Genomic DNA, 17,613 nt, shown 5'->3' with positions numbered 1-17,613 from the left:
GCCTCGCTTGCAGATCTCAATGGCCTCTCTGATCCAGCGCTGTTGTTTGTTCTCTTCTGTGCGGATGACCCTGCCCTTCTCCCGGTCCATGATGTGGTTTTCCCTTTTGCAGTGGTCAGTGATTGCTGATTTGTAATGTTCATGTTGTGCTTGTTCTTTTACTGCTCTGATTTTTTTCATTTTTTTGACAGGTAAGTCACACCCTCATGGAACATCAGCTCAAGACACCATCATGCGACACTCTGAAGAAGGCGAAAGACTCGCCGAAACATGTCAGGTAAAAAATTAACCTAAAACATAATTGTCTGCTTTTAATGAATCAGTCAAATATCAATAATAAGAAGACAAAATGAACCTAATACAAATAAATGAATGCTTAATAACTCCCCTGCACATGCTCCTAAAAATCCAAACCTTCACCTGTAAATAAAACGTCCCGACCTGAAGACATCGTAATGTTATTATTTTGTTGTACACACAGTGCCGCCAAGTGGAATCAAAAATTTGTTTTTATTTTAATTTTCACGTACTGCACGGTGCCCTTTTGACGAATCCGACTGAAAATTAGTCAGAAAAGACTCAAGACAATGATCTTACTCTCTGCCGAATTTTGTGACGTTTTGGCAAAAGGCGTGGCTATTAAGGTGCTGAAAAGTCCGATTGTACTCTGTGGCAACAAAAGCTCCGGCAACATGACTCAGATGATCCTATCTTCTCGAATTGTACACATTTGAGGATACTTCAGCCCTGAAGACATCTACCAACTTATTTTACATCGTAGTAGTAGCGCCACCAACTGGTAAAAGCTAATACAAGTTATTTTCTTGGATGTTTTTCTCCGTGCAACTCAACAAGGTCGCCCTCATATATGCTCGGATGACTGTTTCGGCCATGAGGATGTCACAATACGAAATTCGTCCTTTTTCGTGAAAAGTTGTGGGAGTGGCATTGCACTGTTCGGCAATAAAACAAAGCTGATTATTAGGTTCTAAATATGAACGTCAACTCGTAAAACTTTACACACACATCAGGCCGAGCAAATTTATCAATATTTTATACGTTAGTTGTGCAGCTTTTTTGAAATGGCTCGCCATGGCCCTCGAGAAATGTTAAAAAAAAGCAGCTCTGGTTGAGTGTTTCACCTCGCTTTTTGTAAATTTTATGGAGTACAGTGAACCCTCGGTTATCGCCGTTAATGGGGACCGAGACCATCCGCGAAAACTGAAAATCCGCGAAGTAGCGGCGCACCTTCAAAAATGCTTAAAAAAAATATACAATATATATAATAAATATATATATATATATATATATATATTTATATATATATATATATATATATATATATATATATATATATATATATATATATATATATATATATATATATATATATATATATACGGGGAGAGAGAGAGTGAAATTCATGTTATAACAAAAAAACCAAATTATTATTAAAACGTATTATTTTTTTATTCCCCAGCCATTCTTTTTGTATTTATTTAATTACTCCGACTTTTACCTGCTGGTACGCCGTCCGGTGTGCCCTGTGAAATGAAAGGTGGCATTCTTTATTTATTTATTCATTTATTCATTCATAACTGACAGCCTCGCGCTCCGCTCGTGCCCGGGCAGAAGAGGTGCTCCAATTTGGCTTAACTGTGACACACGCCCGCCCTCCTCCCCCGGAGCTTCCATTCGGTTAAACTTAGGGGCCGCTTGGCACCGCCCGTGCCCGGGGAAGGTGCTCCTCTTCGGCTTACTGTGACGTGAGCATGCCCTCCTCCTCCGGAGCTTCCATTCGGTTAAACTTAGGGGCCGCTTGGAACCGCCCGTGCCCGGGGAAGGTGCTCCTCTACGGCTTAACTGCCACGCACGCCGGCCGGAGCTCTGGTACGGTCCGAACCGCGCGAAACGTCGCCACCGATCGTGTCCGGGGGAACGTGCTCTTCTTCGTCCACTCTCCTCTTCGCCCACGCTCTTCTTCGGCGCACGCCGGCCGTCTAATCTCTCCAGCGACCCGTCGTGCCGCTCGGCGAAACTACAATGCCCCAGAATATTTTTTAGACCCGCGAAGCACTGAACCCGCGAAAGGTGAACCGCGAAGTAGCGAGGGTTCACTGTATGTATAAGACCAAGACCTACAAAAAAGTCTCTTGGAGCAATGAGCTAGGTTTTACAGGAAGTCGGCCATTTTGAATTTACTTAAAAGGGGGCGGGTCACCACAATGGACTTTGTGTAGAAATTATTATTGGGGCCCGAGCAGCGACCGCGGCGAGGTCCCTATTGTTTTTGTAGAAAACATTATTACTTTTATTATTATTATTATTATTATTATTAGGGCCTGAGCAGCGACCGCTGCGAAGTCCCTATTGTTTTTGTAGAAATTATTATTATTATTATTTTTCCGATTGTTCGATCGCATTTTTGACCCCCGAAACATGCACAAAAACTCACCAAACTTGGCAGTCTCATCGGGCATGGCGAAAAATTTGATATTTTAACGTCTAATATGAACAGGAAGTGAGTTATGAATTTTTGAAAGTCCGACTTTTGCCCTTTTTTGCATGTTTACAGGGGTCATTCTTTTGCACCCTGATCCTAAAGGCTTCATCTGATTGCCTTAAAATTCTGTCTGTAGCATCTGAAGACCTGGGACAAACACTGGGGCTAAAATTTTTTGTTTCCGAAATACTATATGACGGGGGCGGGGCTTCAAAGTTTTCACTTAAGATTTCCTTCGCCGCAATGGACAAAATGCTTAATAACTCTCCTGCACATGCTGCTAAATATCCAAAACTTCACATGTACATAAAGAGTCTGTACCTGAAGACATCTATAAGTTTATATTCAGTTATACACCTTGCGCCAATCAATATCATTTTTTACATTTTGACGTACTGCACGGTGCCCTTTTAACGAATCCGATTGAAAATTGGCTAGAAAAGACTCAAGACATTGATCTTACTCTATCCCTATTTTTATGACTTTCCTTCAAAGGGCGTGGCTATTACGGTGCCGCAGAGTCTGATTATTCTCCGTGGCAAAAAAAGTTCCTGCAAAATGATTCAGATGATCCATCTTCTGGAAATCTTTCACATTTGAGGATATTCAGGCCCTGAAGACGGCTGCCAACTTATTTTTGATCGCAGTGGTAGCGCCACCAACTGGTTAAAACAAATACAAATTATTTTCGTTGATGTTTTTCTCCGGGCAGGTGAACAAAATCTACCTTATATTTGCTCGGATGAGTGTTTAGGCCTTGAGCATGTCACAATACGAAAGTCTTTCGCCTTCTTCAGAGTGTCACATGATGGTGTCTTGTGACCCGTCTTTATCAGCTGATGTTCCATGAGGGCGTGACTTACCTGTCACAAGAATGAAGGCAAGTCACGCCCCCCGCTGTCCGTTCACTCCGCCAAAATGCTGCTCCAGGTGGTAGAGAGGATGAAGGCTCCCTTGTCTCTGTTCATGGTTTTTATGCCTCGCTTGCAGATCTCAATGGCCTCTCTGATCCAGCGCTGTTGTTTGTTCTCTTCGGTGCGGATGACCCTGCCCTTCTCCCGGTCCATGATGTGGTTTTCGCTTTTGCAGTGGTCAGTGATTGCTGATTTGTAATGTTCATGTTGTGCTTGTTCTTTTACTGCTCTGATTTTTCATTTTTTTGACAGGTAAGTCACACCCTCATGGAACATCAGCTGATAAAGACGGGTCTCAAGACACCATCATGCGACACTCTGAAGAAGGCGAAAGACTCGCCGAAACATGTCAGGTAAAAAATTAACCTAAAACATAATTGTCTGCTTTTAATGAATCAGTCAAATATCAATAATAAGAAGACAAAATGAACCTAATACAAATAAATGAATGCTTAATAACTCCCCTGCACATGCTCCTAAAAATCCAAACCTTCTGTCATGATACGCGTCGGGCATGACAGCCTTTTGTTATTGTTTTCGTCACCTCCCTGCCATGTGTCTTTTGTTATTGTTTTCGTCACCTCCCTGCCATGTGCTTTGTGTTATTGTTTTCGTTCTCACCAGCCACGCACCTGTTCCCAGTTCACGATCACACACCTGCTCCCCATCTGCTCCCCTGATTACCGGACTATTTATACCTCCCATGCCCTCAACCCAGTGTCGGGTCATTATCCCGTTTGGCTCCCTGTTGCTGCGTCACGGACTGTCACGACCGCTCCTAGATCTCGTTCCTGCTCTGGTTCTCGTTTCCGTCCTCGTTCCGGCCCTTTATCCTTGTCCCAGTTAGTCGCGTCCTGTTTGCCCTTGTTGTTTGTATCCTGCCTCGCTGTTTGTCCTCGTTTGATCCCTTCAATAAATTCCCCTTAACATCATCCATTTCCCTGCCTCCTCGCCTATTGGGTCCACCTCCTCCTTGCCATAAGGCAATCCTGACAGAATGACCCGACCCAGAAAAAAGGACCCAGCGAGGGGCTCGCGGCGGCGTCATGGACACCGCCGCACGGACCCCCCCCACCAACCCGCCGATCAGCTCAGCACCACGTCTGCCACGCTACCCGCTTACCCCGCTTACGAGGACGAGCTCGCAAGTGTCGTCTACATGCTGGACTCCCGCCGCACTGAGCTGAGTGCACAAATGGCCCAGATAGCGGAGCGGGTGGCCTCGATAGCGGCGAAGGGCGCCGCCGAGGCACCATCCCGGGAGACTCTCAAGGAGCTGACAGCCCAGATCGCGGCGCTGAAGGTCCAGACGGTGGAGAGCATGAGGCAGTCTCTCTCGCTGCAGGCCCAGCTGGCTGACAGAAAGCAGGCTGAAAGGGGTCACGCCTCCACGTCAGCTGCCGCAACCCATGTCGCCTCCACGCCAGCTGCAGCAGCCCATGCAGTCTCCCCGCCAGCTGCTGAGCCCTGCCACGGCTCCCCGCCAGCTGCTGAGTCCCTTCCCGGCTCCCCGCCAGCCGCAGCGCCCCTTCCCGGCTGCCCGCCAGCGGCTGAGTCCCTCCCCGGCTCCCCGCCAGCCGCAGCGTCCCTTCCCGGCTGCCCGCCAGCTGCTGAGTCCCTTCCCGGCTCCCCGCCAGCCGCAGCGTCCCTTCCCGGCTGCCCCCCAGCCGCAGCGTCCCATCCCGGCTCCTCGCCAGCTGCTGAACCCTGTTCCGGCTCCCCGGCAGCTGCCGAGCCCCTTCCCGGCTCCCCGCCAGCTGCCGAGCCCCTTCCCGGTTCCCCGCCAGCTGCCGAGCCCCGTCCCGGCGCTCTGCCAGCTGCTGAGCCCCGTCTCGGCTCCCCGCTAGCTGCTGAGCCCCGTTCCGGCGCCCCGCCAGCTGCCGAGCCCCTTCCCGGCTCCCCGCCAGCTGCCGAGCCCCGTTCCGGCTCCACGCCAGCGGATGAGTCAAGTGCCGGCTCCCCGCCAGCGGATGAGTCCTGTTCCGGCTCCTCCCCAGCTGTTGAGTCCCGTCCGGACTTCCTGCCAGCTGCTGAACCCCGTTCCGGCTCCCCGCCAGTTGATACGCCCCGTCCCGGCTCACCCCAAGCTGGGGGGGCCCGTTCTGGCCTCCTGAGAGCTGCTGACCCCCCCTCCGGCGCCTCGCCACCGCCACAAGTCCCTGTTCTGGCGGAGCACGTCCTGCGTCCGCCACCAGCCCCTGTTCCGGCGGAGCACGCCCTGCGTCCGCCACAAGTCCCTGTTCCGGCGGAGCACGCCCTGCGTCCGCCACCAGTCCCTGTTCCGGCGGAGCACGCCATGCGTCCGCCACAAGTCCCAGTTCTGGCGGAGCACGTTCGGCGTCCGCCACAAGTCCCTGGTCCGGCGGAGCACGCCCTGCGTCCGCCACCAGTCCCTGTTCCGGCGGAGCATGTCCTGCGTCCGCCACAAGTCCCTGTTCCGGCGGAGCACGTCCTGCGTCCGCCACAAGTCCCTATCCCGGCGGAGCACGCCCGGTGTCCGCCATCAGTCCCTGTTCCGGCGGTGCACGTCCTGCGTCCGCCACAAGTCCCTGTTCCGGCGGAGCACGCCCTGCGTCCGCCACCAGTCCCTGTTCCGGCGGAGCACGCCATGCGTCCGCCACAAGTCCCAGTTCTGGCGGAGCACGTTCGGCGTCCGCCACAAGTCCCTGGTCCGGCGGAGCACGCCCTGCGTCCGCCACCAGTCCCTGTTCCTGCGGAGCACGCCATGCGTCCGCCACAAGTCCCTGTTCTGGCGGAGCACGTTCTGTGTCCGCCACAAGTCCCTGTTCTGGCGGAGCACGTCCTGCGTCCGCCACCAGTCCCTGTTCCGGCGGAGCACTCCATGCGTCCGCCCCAAGTCCCTGTTCCGGCGGAGCACTCCATGCGTCCGCCCCAAGTCCCTGTTCCGGCGGAGCACGCCATGCCTCCGCCACAAGTCCCTGCTCTGGCGGAGCACGTCCTGCGTCCGCCACAAGTCCCTGTTCCGGCGGAGCACGCCATGCGTCCGCCACAAATCCCTGCTTCGGCGGTGCCAGACGGCCCGCCGCCAACCCAATTCCCTGTCCCGGCGGCGCCCGAGGACACGCCATTGCTTCCCGTCACTCCCTCGGCGGTGCTCGACGATCCGCCGTCGCCCCAAGCTCCTTTTTCGGCGGAACTCGACGATTCGCCGGCGCTCCAGTTTCCTGCCTGGGCGGTGGACGACGACCCGCCGTCGCTTCTCGTCTCTGTCACAGCGGCTCCCGACGAAGCGCCGCCGCTCCACGTTCCTGTCTCAGCGGGGTTGGAGGACCAGCCGCCGTGCCACGTTCCGGTCTCGGCGGGGTTCGAGGACCAGCCGCCGCTCCACGTTCCTGTCTCGGCGGGGTTCGAGGACCAGCCGCCGCTCCACGTTCCTGTCTCGGCGGGGTTGGAGGACCAGCCGCCGTGCCACGTTCCTGTCTCAGCGGGGTTGGAGGACCAGCCGCCGCCTGCCGCCCTTGCCTCGGCGGCATCCGACGAACCGCCACCACTCCACGTTCCTGTCCCGGCGGGGCTTGACAACCAGCCGCCGCTCCACTTTCCTGTCTCTGCAGGGTTCGAGGACCAGCCGCCATGCCACGTTCCTGTCTCGGCGGGGTTCGACGACCAGCCGCCGCTCCACGTTCCGGTCTCGGCGGGGTTCGAGGACCAGCCGCCGCTCCACGTTCCTGTCTCGGCGGGGTTCGAGGACCAGCCGCCGCTCCACGTTCCTGTCTCGGCGGGGTTCGAGGACCAGCCGCCGCTCCACGTTCCTGTCTCGGCGTGGTTCGACGACCAGCCGCCGCTCCGCGTTCCTGTCCCGGCGGGGTTCGACGACCAGCCGCCGCCGCCGCTCCACGTTCCTGTCTCGGCGGGGTTCGACGACCAGCCGCCGCCGCCGCTCCACGTTCCTGTCTCGGCGGGGTTCGACGACCAGCCGCCGCTCCATGTTCCGGTCTCGGCGGGGTTCGACGACCAGCCGCCGCACCAAGTGCCTGCCTCGACGGCGGTCGACGACCAGCCGCCGCACCAAGTGCCTGCCTCGACGGCGGTCGACGTCCCACCGCCACGTCTCGTCCCGGCTCCGGCGGGGTCCGGCGTTCCACCATGCCTCGTCTCCGTCTCGGCGGCGTCCGACGTCCCGCCATCACTCCAAGTTCCTGCCTCGGCTGCGCCCGCCTCAACGCCGGTCCAAGCTCCGTCCTCTGCAGCACCCAGCGTCCCGCCGCCGCCCCTCGTCTCAGCCCCATCAGCGGACTCAAGGTGGAGTTCGGGTCGTCCCGGACGTCCGCCTGAATGGCCCCATCGGGACGTATTGGTCTGGCCACCCGCACGGCCCCCTGAAGGGCCACGAAAGGACTCGCTGGTCTGGCCCCCCGGGCATCCGCCAGACCGGCCTCGATCACGGGTCGTTGACCCACCTCCCGACCCCTTCCGCCCACCCTTGTTTTTGGGACATGGTTTTTTCGTTTTTGTTATTCTTGGGGACGGCTGGAATCCGTCCCTTGAGGGGGGGTACTGTCATGATACGCGTCGGGCATGACAGCCTTTTGTTATTGTTTTCGTCACCTCCCTGCCATGTGTCTTTTGTTATTGTTTTCGTCACCTCCCTGCCATGTGCTTTGTGTTATTGTTTTCGTTCTCACCAGCCACGCACCTGTTCCCAGTTCACGATCACACACCTGCTCCCCATCTGCTCCCCTGATTACCGGACTATTTATACCTCCCATGCCCTCAACCCAGTGTCGGGTCATTATCCCGTTTGGCTCCCTGTTGCTGCGTCACGGACTGTCACGACCGCTCCTAGATCTCGTTCCTGCTCTGGTTCTCGTTTCCGTCCTCGTTCCGGCCCTTTATCCTTGTCCCAGTTAGTCGCGTCCTGTTTGCCCTTGTTGTTTGTATCCTGCCTCGCTGTTTGTCCTCGTTTGATCCCTTCAATAAATTCCCCTTAACATCATCCATTTCCCTGCCTCCTCGCCTATTGGGTCCACCTCCTCCTTGCCATAAGGCAATCCTGACACCTTCACCTGTAAATAAAACGTCCCGACCTGAAGACATCTTAATGTTATTATTTTGTTATACACACAGTGCCGCCAAGTGGAATCAAAAATTTGTTTTTATTTTAATTTTCACGTACTGCACGGTGCCCTTTTGACGAATCCGACTGAAAATTAGTCAGAATAGACTCAAGACAATGATCTTACTCTCTGCCGAATTTTGTGACGTTTTGGCAAAAGGCGTGGCTATTAAGGTGCTGAAAAGTCCGATTGTACTCTGTGGCAACAAAAGCTCCGGCAACATGACTCAGATGATCCTATCTTCTCGAAGTTGTACACATTTGAGGATACTTCAGCCCTGAAGACATCTACCAACTTATTTTACATCGTAGTAGTAGCGCCACCAACTGGTAAAAGCTAATACAAGTTATTTTCTTGGATGTTTTTCTCCGTGCAACTCAACAAGGTCGCCCTCATATATGCTCGGATGACTGTTTCGGCCATGAGGATGTCACAATACGAAATTCGTGATTTTTCGTGAAAAGTTGTGGGAGTGGCATTGCACTGTTCGGCAATAAAACAAAGCTGATTATGAGGTTCTAAATATGAACGACAACTCGTAAAACTTTACACACACATCAGGCCGAGCAAATTTATCAATATTTTATACGTTAGTTGTGCAGCTTTTTTTAAATGGCTCGCCATGGCCCTCGAGAAATGTTAAAAAAAAAGCAGCTCTGGTTGAGTGTTTCACCTCGCTTTTTGTAAATTTTATGGAGTACAGTGAACCCTCGGTTATCGCGGTTAATGGGGACCGAGACCACCCGCGAAAACTGAAAATCCGCGAAGTAGCGGCGCACCTTCAAAAATGCTTAAAAAAAAATACAATATATATAATAAATATATAATATATATATATATATATATATATATATATATATATATATATATACGGGGGAGAGAGAGAGAGAGAGTGAAATTCATGTTATAACAAAAAAACCAAATTATTATTAAAACGTATTATTTTTTTATTCCCCAGCCATTCTTTTTGTATTTATTTAATTACTCCGACTTTTACCTGCTGGTACGCCGTCCGGTGTGCCCTGTGAAATGAAAGGTGGCATTCTTTATTTATTTATTCATTTATTCATTCATAACTGACAGCCTCGCGCTCCGCTCGTGCCCGGGCAGAAGAGGTGCTCCAATTCGGCTTAACTGTGACACACGCCCGCCCTCCTCCCCCGGAGCTTCCATTCGGTTAAACTTAGGGGCCGCTTGGCACCGCCGTGCCCGGGGAAGGTGCTCCTCTTCGGCTTACTGTGACGCGAGCATGCCCTCCTCCTCCGGAGCTTCCATTCGGTTAAACTTAGGGGCCGCTTGGAACCGCCCGTGCCCGGGGAAGGGGCTTCTCTTCGGCTTACTGTGACGCGAGCATGCCCTCCTCCTCCGGAGCTTCCATTCGGTTAAACTTAGGGGCCGCTTGGAACCGCCCGTGCCCGGGGAAGGTGCTCCTCTTCGGCTTACTGTGACGCGAACATGCCCTCCTCCTCCGGAGCTTCCATTCGGTTAAACTTAGGGGCCGCTTGGCACCGCCCGTGCCCGGGGAAGGTGCTCCTCTACGGCTTAACTGCCACGCACGCCGGCCGGAGCTCTGGTACGGTCCGAACCGCGCGAAACGTCGCCACCGATCGTGTCCGGGGGAACGTGCTCTTCTTTGTCCACTCTCCTCTTCGCCCACGCTCTTCTTCGGCGCACGCCGGCCGTCTAACCGCTCCAGCGCCCCGTCGTGCCGCTTGGCGAAACTACAATGCCCCCGAATATTTTTTAGACCCGCGAAGCACTGAACCCGCGAAAGGTGAACCGCGAAGTAGCGAGGGTTCACTGTATGTATAAGACCAAGACCTACAAAAAAGTCTCTTGGAGCAATGAGCTAGGTTTTACAGGAAGTCGGCCATTTTGAATTTACTTAAAAGGGGGCGGGTCACCACAATGGACTTTGTGTAGAAATTATTATTGGGGCCCGAGCAGCGACCACGGCGAGGTCCCTATTGTTTTTGTCGAAAATATTATTACTTTTATTATTATTATTATTATTATTATTATTATTAGGGCCTGAGCAGCGACCGCTGCGAATTCCCTATTGTTTTTGTAGAAATTAGTATTATTATTATTTTTCCGATTGTTCGATCGCATTTTTGACCCCCGAAACATGCACAAAAACTCACCAAACTTGGCAGTCTCATCGGGCATGGCGAAAAATTTTATATTTTTTAACGTCTAATATGAACAGGAAGTGAGTTATGAATTTTTGAAAGTCCGACTTTTGCCCTTTTTTGCATGTTTACAGGGGTCATTCTTTTGCACCCTGATCCTAAAGGCTTCATCTGATTGCCTTAAAGTTCTGTCTGGAGCATCTTAAGACCTGGGACAAACACTGGGGCTAAAATTTTTTGTTTCCGAAATACTATATGACGGGGGCGGGGCTTCAAAGTTTTCACTTAAGATTTCCTTCGCCGCAATGGACAAAATGCTTAATAACTCTCCTGCACATGCTGCTAAAAATCCAAAACTTCACATGTACATAAAGAGTCGGTACCTGAAGACATCTATATGTTTATATTCAGTTATACACCTTGCGCCAATCAATATCAATTTTTACATTTTGACGTACTGCTCGGTGCCCTTTTAACGAATCCGATTGAAAATTGGCTAGAAAAGACTCAAGACATTGATCTTACTCTATCCCTATTTTTACGACTTTCCTTCAAAGGGCGTGGCTATTACGGTGCCGCAGAGTCTGATTATTCTCCGTGGCAACAAAAGTTCCTGCAAAATGATTCAGATGATCCATCTTCTGGAAATCTTTCACATTTGAGGATATTCAGGCCCTGAAGACGGCTGCCAACTTATTTTTGATCGCAGTGGTAGTGCTACCAACTGGTTAAAACAAATACAAATTATTTTCGTTGATGTTTTTCTCCGGGCAGGTGAACAAAATCTACCTTATATTTGCTCGGATGAGTGTTTAGGCCTTGAGCATGTCACAATACGAAAGTCTTTCGCCTTCTTCAGAGTGTCACATGATGCTGTCTTGTGACCCGTCTTTATCAGCTGATGTTCCATGAGGGCGTGACTTACCTGTCACAAGAATGAAGGCAAGTCACGCCCCCCGCTGTCCGTTCACTCCGCCAAGATGCTGGTCCAGGTGGTAGAGAGGATGAAGGCTCCCTTGTCTCTGTTCATGGTTTTTATGCCTCGCTTGCAGATCTCAATGGCCTCTCTGATCCAGCGCTGTTGTTTGTTCTCTTCTGTGCGGATGACCCTGCCCTTCTCCCGGTCCATGATGTGGTTTTCCCTTTTGCAGTGGTCAGTGATTGCTGATTTGTAATGTTCATGTTGTGCTTGTTCTTTTACTGCTCTGATTTTTTCATTGTTTTGACAGGTAAGTCACACCCTCATGGAACATCAGCTCAAGACACCATCATGCGACACTCTGAAGAAGGCGAAAGACTCGCCGAAACATGTCAGGTAAAAAATTAACCTAAAACATAATTGTCTGCTTTTAATGAATCAGTCAAATATCAATAATAAGAAGACAAAATGAACCTAATACAAATAAATGAATGCTTAATAACTCCCCTGCACATGCTCCTAAAAATCCAAACCTTCACCTGTAAATAAAACGTCCCGACCTGAAGACATCTTAATGTTATTATTTTGTTATACACACAGTGCCGCCAAGTGGAATCAAAAATTTGTTTTTATTTTAATTTTCACGTACTGCACGGTGCCCTTTTGACGAATCCGACTGAAAATGAGTCAGAAAAGATTCAAGACAATGATCTTACTCTCTGCCGAATTTTGTGACGTTTTGGCAAAAGGCGTGGCTATTAAGGTGCTGAAAAGTCCGATTGTACTCTGTGGCAACAAAAGCTCCGGCAACATGACTCAGATGATCCTATCTTCTCGAAGTTGTACACATTTGAGGATACTTCAGCCCTGAAGACATCTACCAACTTATTTTACATCGTAGTAGTAGCGCCACCAACTGGTAAAAGCTAATACAAGTTATTTTCTTGGATGTTTTTCTCCGTGCAACTCAACAAGGTCGCCCTCATATATGCTCGGATGACTGTTTCGGCCATGAGGATGTCACAATACGAAATTCGTCCTTTTTCATGAAAAGTTGTGGGAGTGGCATTGCACTGTTCGGCAACAAAACAAAGCTGATTATGAGGTTCTAAATATGAACGACAACTTGTAAAACTTTACACACACATCAGGCCGAGCAAATTTATCAATATTTTATACGTTAGTTGTGCAGCTTTTTTGAAATGGCTCGCCATGGCCCTCGAGAAATGTTAAAAAAAGCAGCTCTGGTTGAGTGTTTCACCTCGCTTTTTGTAAATTTTATGGAGTACAGTGAACCCTCGGTTATCGCGGTTAATGGGGACCGAGACCACCCGCGAAAACTGAAAATCCGCGAAGTAGCGGCGCACCTTCAAAAATGCTTAAAAAAAATAAACAGGTCACTGCTCGGGCCCTAATAATAATAATAATAATAATTTCCACAAAAACAATGGGGACCTCGTAGCGGTCGCTGCTCGGGCCCTAATAATAATTTCTACAAAAACAATAGGGACCTCGCCGCGGTCGCTGCTCGGGCCCCAATAATAATTTCTACACAAAGTCCATTGTGGTGACCCGCCCCCTTTTAAGTAAATTCAAAATGGCCGACTTCCTGTAAAACCTAGCTCATTGCTCCAAGAGTCTTTTTTGTAGGTCTTGGTCTTATACATACAGTGAACCCTCGCTACTTGGCGGTTCACCTTTCGCGGGTTCAGTGCTTCGCGGGTCTAAAAAATATTCGGGGGCATTGTAGTTTCGCCGAGCGGCACGACGGGGCGCTGGAGCGGTTAGACGGCCGGCGTGCACCAAAGAAGAGCGTGGGCGAAGAGGAGAGTGGACGAAGAAGAGCACGTTCCCCCGGACACGATCGGTGGCGACGTTTCGCGCGGTTCGGACAGTACCAGAGCTCCGGCCGGCGTGCGTGGCAGTTAAGCCGTAGAGGAGCACCTTCCCCGGGCACGGGCGGTGCCAAGCGGCCCCTAAGTTTAACCGATTGGAAGCTCCGGAGGAGGAGGGCATGCTCGCGTGGCAGTTAAGCCGTAGAGGAGCACCTTCCCCGGGCACGGGCGGTGCCAAGCGGCCCCTAAGTTTAACCGAATGGAAGCTCCGGAGGAGGAGGGCATGCTCGCGTCACAGTAAGCCGAAGAGGAGCACCTTCCCCGGGCACGGGCGGTTCCAAGCGGCCCCTAAGTTTAACCGAATGGAAGCTCCGGAGGAGGAGGGCATGCTCGCGTCACAGTAAGCCGAAGAGGAGCACCTTCCCCGGCCACGGGCGGTTCCAAGCGGCCCCTAAGTTTAACCGAATGGAAGCTCCGGAGGAGGAGGGCATGCTCGCGTCACAGTAAGCCGAAGAGGAGCACCTTCCCCGGGCACGGGCGGTGCCAAGCGGCCCCTAAGTTTAACCGAATGGAAGCTCCGGGGGAGGAGGGTGGGCGTGTGTCACAGTTAAGCCGAATTGGAGCACCTCTTCCGCCCGGGCACGAGCGGAGCGCGAAGCTGTCAGTTATGAATGAATAAATGAATAAATAAATAAATAAATAAAGAATGGCACCTTTCATTTCACAGGGCACACCAGACGGCGTACCAGCAGGTAAAAGTCTGAGTAATTAAATAAATACAAAAAGAATGGCTGGGGAATAAAAAAATAATACGTTTTAATAATAATTTGGTTTTTTTGTTCTAACATGAATTTCACTCTCTCTCTCTCTCCCCGTATATATATATATATATATTTATTATATATATTGTATTTTTTTTTAAGCATTTTTGAAGGTGCGCCGCTACTTCGCGGATTTTCAGTTTTCGCGGGTGGTCTCGGTCCCCATTAACCGCGATAACCGAGGGTTCACTGTACTCCATAAAATTTACAAAAAGCGAGGTGAAACACTCAACCAGGGCTGCTTTTTTTAACATTTCTCGAGGGCCATGGCGAGCCATTTCAAAATAGCTGCACAACTAACGTATAAAATATTGATAAATTTGCTCTGCCTGATGTGTGTGTAAAGTTTCACGAGTTGTCGTTCATATTTAGAACCTCATAATCAGCGTTGTTTTATTGCCCACAACTTTTCACGAAAAAGGATGAATTTCGTATTGTGACATCCTCATGGCCGAAACAGTCATCCGAGCATATATGAGGGCGACCTTGTTGAGTTGCACGGAGAAAAACATCCAAAAAAATAACTTGTATTAGCTTTTACCAGTTGGTGGCGCTACTACTACGATGAAAAATAAGTTGGTGGATGTCTTCAGGGCTGAAGTATCCTCAAATGTGTACAACTTCGAGAAGATAGTATCATCTGAGTAATGTTGCCGGAGCTTTTGTTGCCACAGAGTACAATCGGACTTTTCAGCACCGTAATAGCCACGCCTTTTGCCAAAACGTCACAAAATTCGGCAGAGAGTAAGTGAGTCTTTTCTGACTAATTTTCAGTCGGATTCGTCAAAAGGGCACCGTGCAGTACGTGAAAATTAAAATTAAAAAAAATTTTTGATTCCACTTGGCGGCGCTGTGTGTATAATTTTTTTCAGCATGGGCACAAGAATTCCACCGAACATCGCCAGTTCAATGGGATTTTGGTTAAGTCCGCAAATAATAGTGAACAATATACTTTGGCTGCGCGCTCGAATAATTTTACTCGTATATACTTCAATGAGGGTGTAGTGTGGGTATCGGGATCTTTAACACGCCCTAACACGAAGCTGACTCTCCAACCGCCACAGCCTTTTAATGACGAAATTATAAAATAAACAAAAACACTGTTCAACAACATAAAATAAAATAAAAAATCACATCATACTTACATTTATAAACTTTAATCCTCAAGAACATTATTCTCAGGTTGACCGAAAGACGAGGACACGGGAGCGCCTCGGGCATGTTCTTCTTCCTTGTGTAGGCGAATGACGTTTTAAGGTGCTTGTCCGCCACCTGCTGTGCTGAACTATGTATTAAATAAGAAAAGCAAATTGTTGAATGTTTTTTCCCCAATGAAGACTGAATTGTAAAATACCCGGAAATGGCTTTTCTGTTTTATTGTGCATTTAAAAAAAATTCAGATTGTCCTTTTTTGTTGAGATAATTGTTGAATATTGAAATTGCACATGTAACTGGTAATTTAGTTTTAGATATTATTTGAACCAGTGGAGGGCCATGCATTTCACACCTGGGCCTTCAATGAAGTCCTACTTCGTCCTACTTGAATAAATCCCCCTCATAATACCATAATTTATGACACCACGGGTGGACAAACAATATACAGAAAAGCACTTAGACAGCACTGACCGAGTGTTGGACGATATAGCTTCTCTTGAAAGGTCCGTGTTGAAAATGGCCTCGCAAGTGAATCTTCAATTTCTAAAGATAAAGATGTCTTTTAATTGTCCCATAACGGGGACATTTGCAGTGTTACAGCAGCAAAGATATACATCACACAGTGGCACCGACGTAATGTAGCCGTTAATGTATAACATTGGCAGCAGGCATTCATAAAAAGCATGCAAATATACACAGTATATACGTATATACACAGATCCCCATGTATATACACACTTACAGCCCACAACATATACAAGTGTAAGGAAACACTCCTAATGCCTGTCTATGGTTCAGAGGGGAAATAAATAAAAACGCTGCAATGATAAAAAAAAATACTGAATGATTGAAAATACTGCAATGATAAAAATACTGCAAGAATAAAAGTACTGTACCCAGCCAACATGTCCAACTGGGCCCCAAATGGGGTAAATGCGGGATTCCTGGGTACCAAGTGGGAATGGGCTAGAAGTGGGCAATGGTACAGGGTTCCATGTGGGCGCCATCTGGGATTGGTGGGCATGGGCTTAAACTGGGCAAATGTTGTGGGTGCAATACGGGTTGTGTATGGGCTAAGTGGGCATGGGTTAGAACTGGTAAAGATAAAGATAAAGATGTCCTTTATTAGTCCCACAATGGGGAAATTTGAGGTGTTACAGCAGCAAAGATATAGCTCACACAGAGTCGGCGGCGTAATGTAGCCGTTAATGTATAACATTAGCAGCAGACATTCATAAAAAGCATGCAAATATACACAGTATAAACGTATCTAAGTGTAAGGAAAGACTCCTAATGTCTGTCCATTATACAGAGGGGAAAATGCTGTAATGATAAAAACTACTGAATCTACTACTGAAACCATTTATAGGTCCTATTTGGGTTATGTGTGGGCTAAGTGGGCATGGGTTAGAACTGGTCAACCATGTGAGGGTCTCATATGGGCTGTATATGGGCCAAGTGGGCATGGGTTAGAGCTGGTCAACCATGTCTGGGTCCTATTTGGGTTATGTGTGGGCTAAGTGGGCATGGGTTAGAAGTGGTCACCATTTATCGGTCCTGTTTGGGTTATGTGTGGGATAAGTGGGCATAGGTTAGAGCTGGTCAACCATGTCTGGGTCCTGTTATGGGTTATAGATGAGCTAAGCGGGCATGGGTTTGAAAATTTGTTCTGGAGCCTTTTTGATATTTAATGCATGCTATGCTAATAGTAACCACCCGAAGACTATTCTCAGTAGAACTATTCAATGGATGCCAAAACGATAGAGACATGGCCATGGAGCCTATGCTGCGAGATTGTGAAAGGACTAAAATAAGTGTAGGATTTTTGAGGACCAGAAGTCAGCTTTTATTAGGTTTGACATTGATTTAACTTATGGAACAATGCAAATTATGGTCGGGTTGTTGTTGGACTTTTTCCGCTTTTGACTAATGGACGGGTGTTTTTATTTTCTGGGACTCTTTAGAACAAGCGGCACGGTGGCGGACTGGTTAGCAAGTCCGCATCACAGTACAGAAGTGCAAGGTTCTCCCTGTGCCTGCTAGGGTTTTCGCCGGTTTCCTCCCACTTTCCAAAAACATCCATGATAGGTTGATTGGTCACTGGTCCAAGGTCTGAGTGTGAGAGCGGATGGTTGCTTGTCTCTGTGTGCCCTGCGATTGACTGGCAACCAGTTCAGGGTGTACCCTGTCGACTGCCCGAAGACAGCTGGGATAGGCTCCAGCACTCCCGGGGACCCTTGTGAGGACAAGAAGCAG

General features: G+C 49.5%; 1 protein-coding gene and 1 long non-coding RNA gene across 2 annotated transcripts in view; both read left to right on the top strand.

The window, feature by feature from the left end:
• Positions 1-17,613, top strand: part of LOC148315726 (uncharacterized) — a 138,162-nt gene that overhangs the window by 21,160 nt on the left and 99,389 nt on the right. The gene's annotated exons all lie outside the window — the stretch shown is intronic.
• Positions 3,534-4,127, top strand: LOC148315727 (uncharacterized). Its single transcript, XR_015840640.1, has 3 exons — positions 3,534-3,594; positions 3,670-3,770; positions 4,042-4,127. It is a non-coding gene; the product is annotated as an uncharacterized LOC148315727 (long non-coding RNA).

The sequence above is a fragment of the Idiotropiscis lumnitzeri genome, unplaced genomic scaffold (assembly GCF_059441095.1).
Source record: "Idiotropiscis lumnitzeri isolate Australia: NSW breed Sydney's pygmy pipehorse unplaced genomic scaffold, RoL_Ilum_1.0 HiC_scaffold_48, whole genome shotgun sequence".
Taxonomy (NCBI): Eukaryota; Metazoa; Chordata; class Actinopteri; order Syngnathiformes; family Syngnathidae; genus Idiotropiscis; species Idiotropiscis lumnitzeri.
The sequence above is the reverse complement of the archived record's forward strand: the minus strand, read 5'-3'. Positions and strand labels throughout refer to the sequence as shown.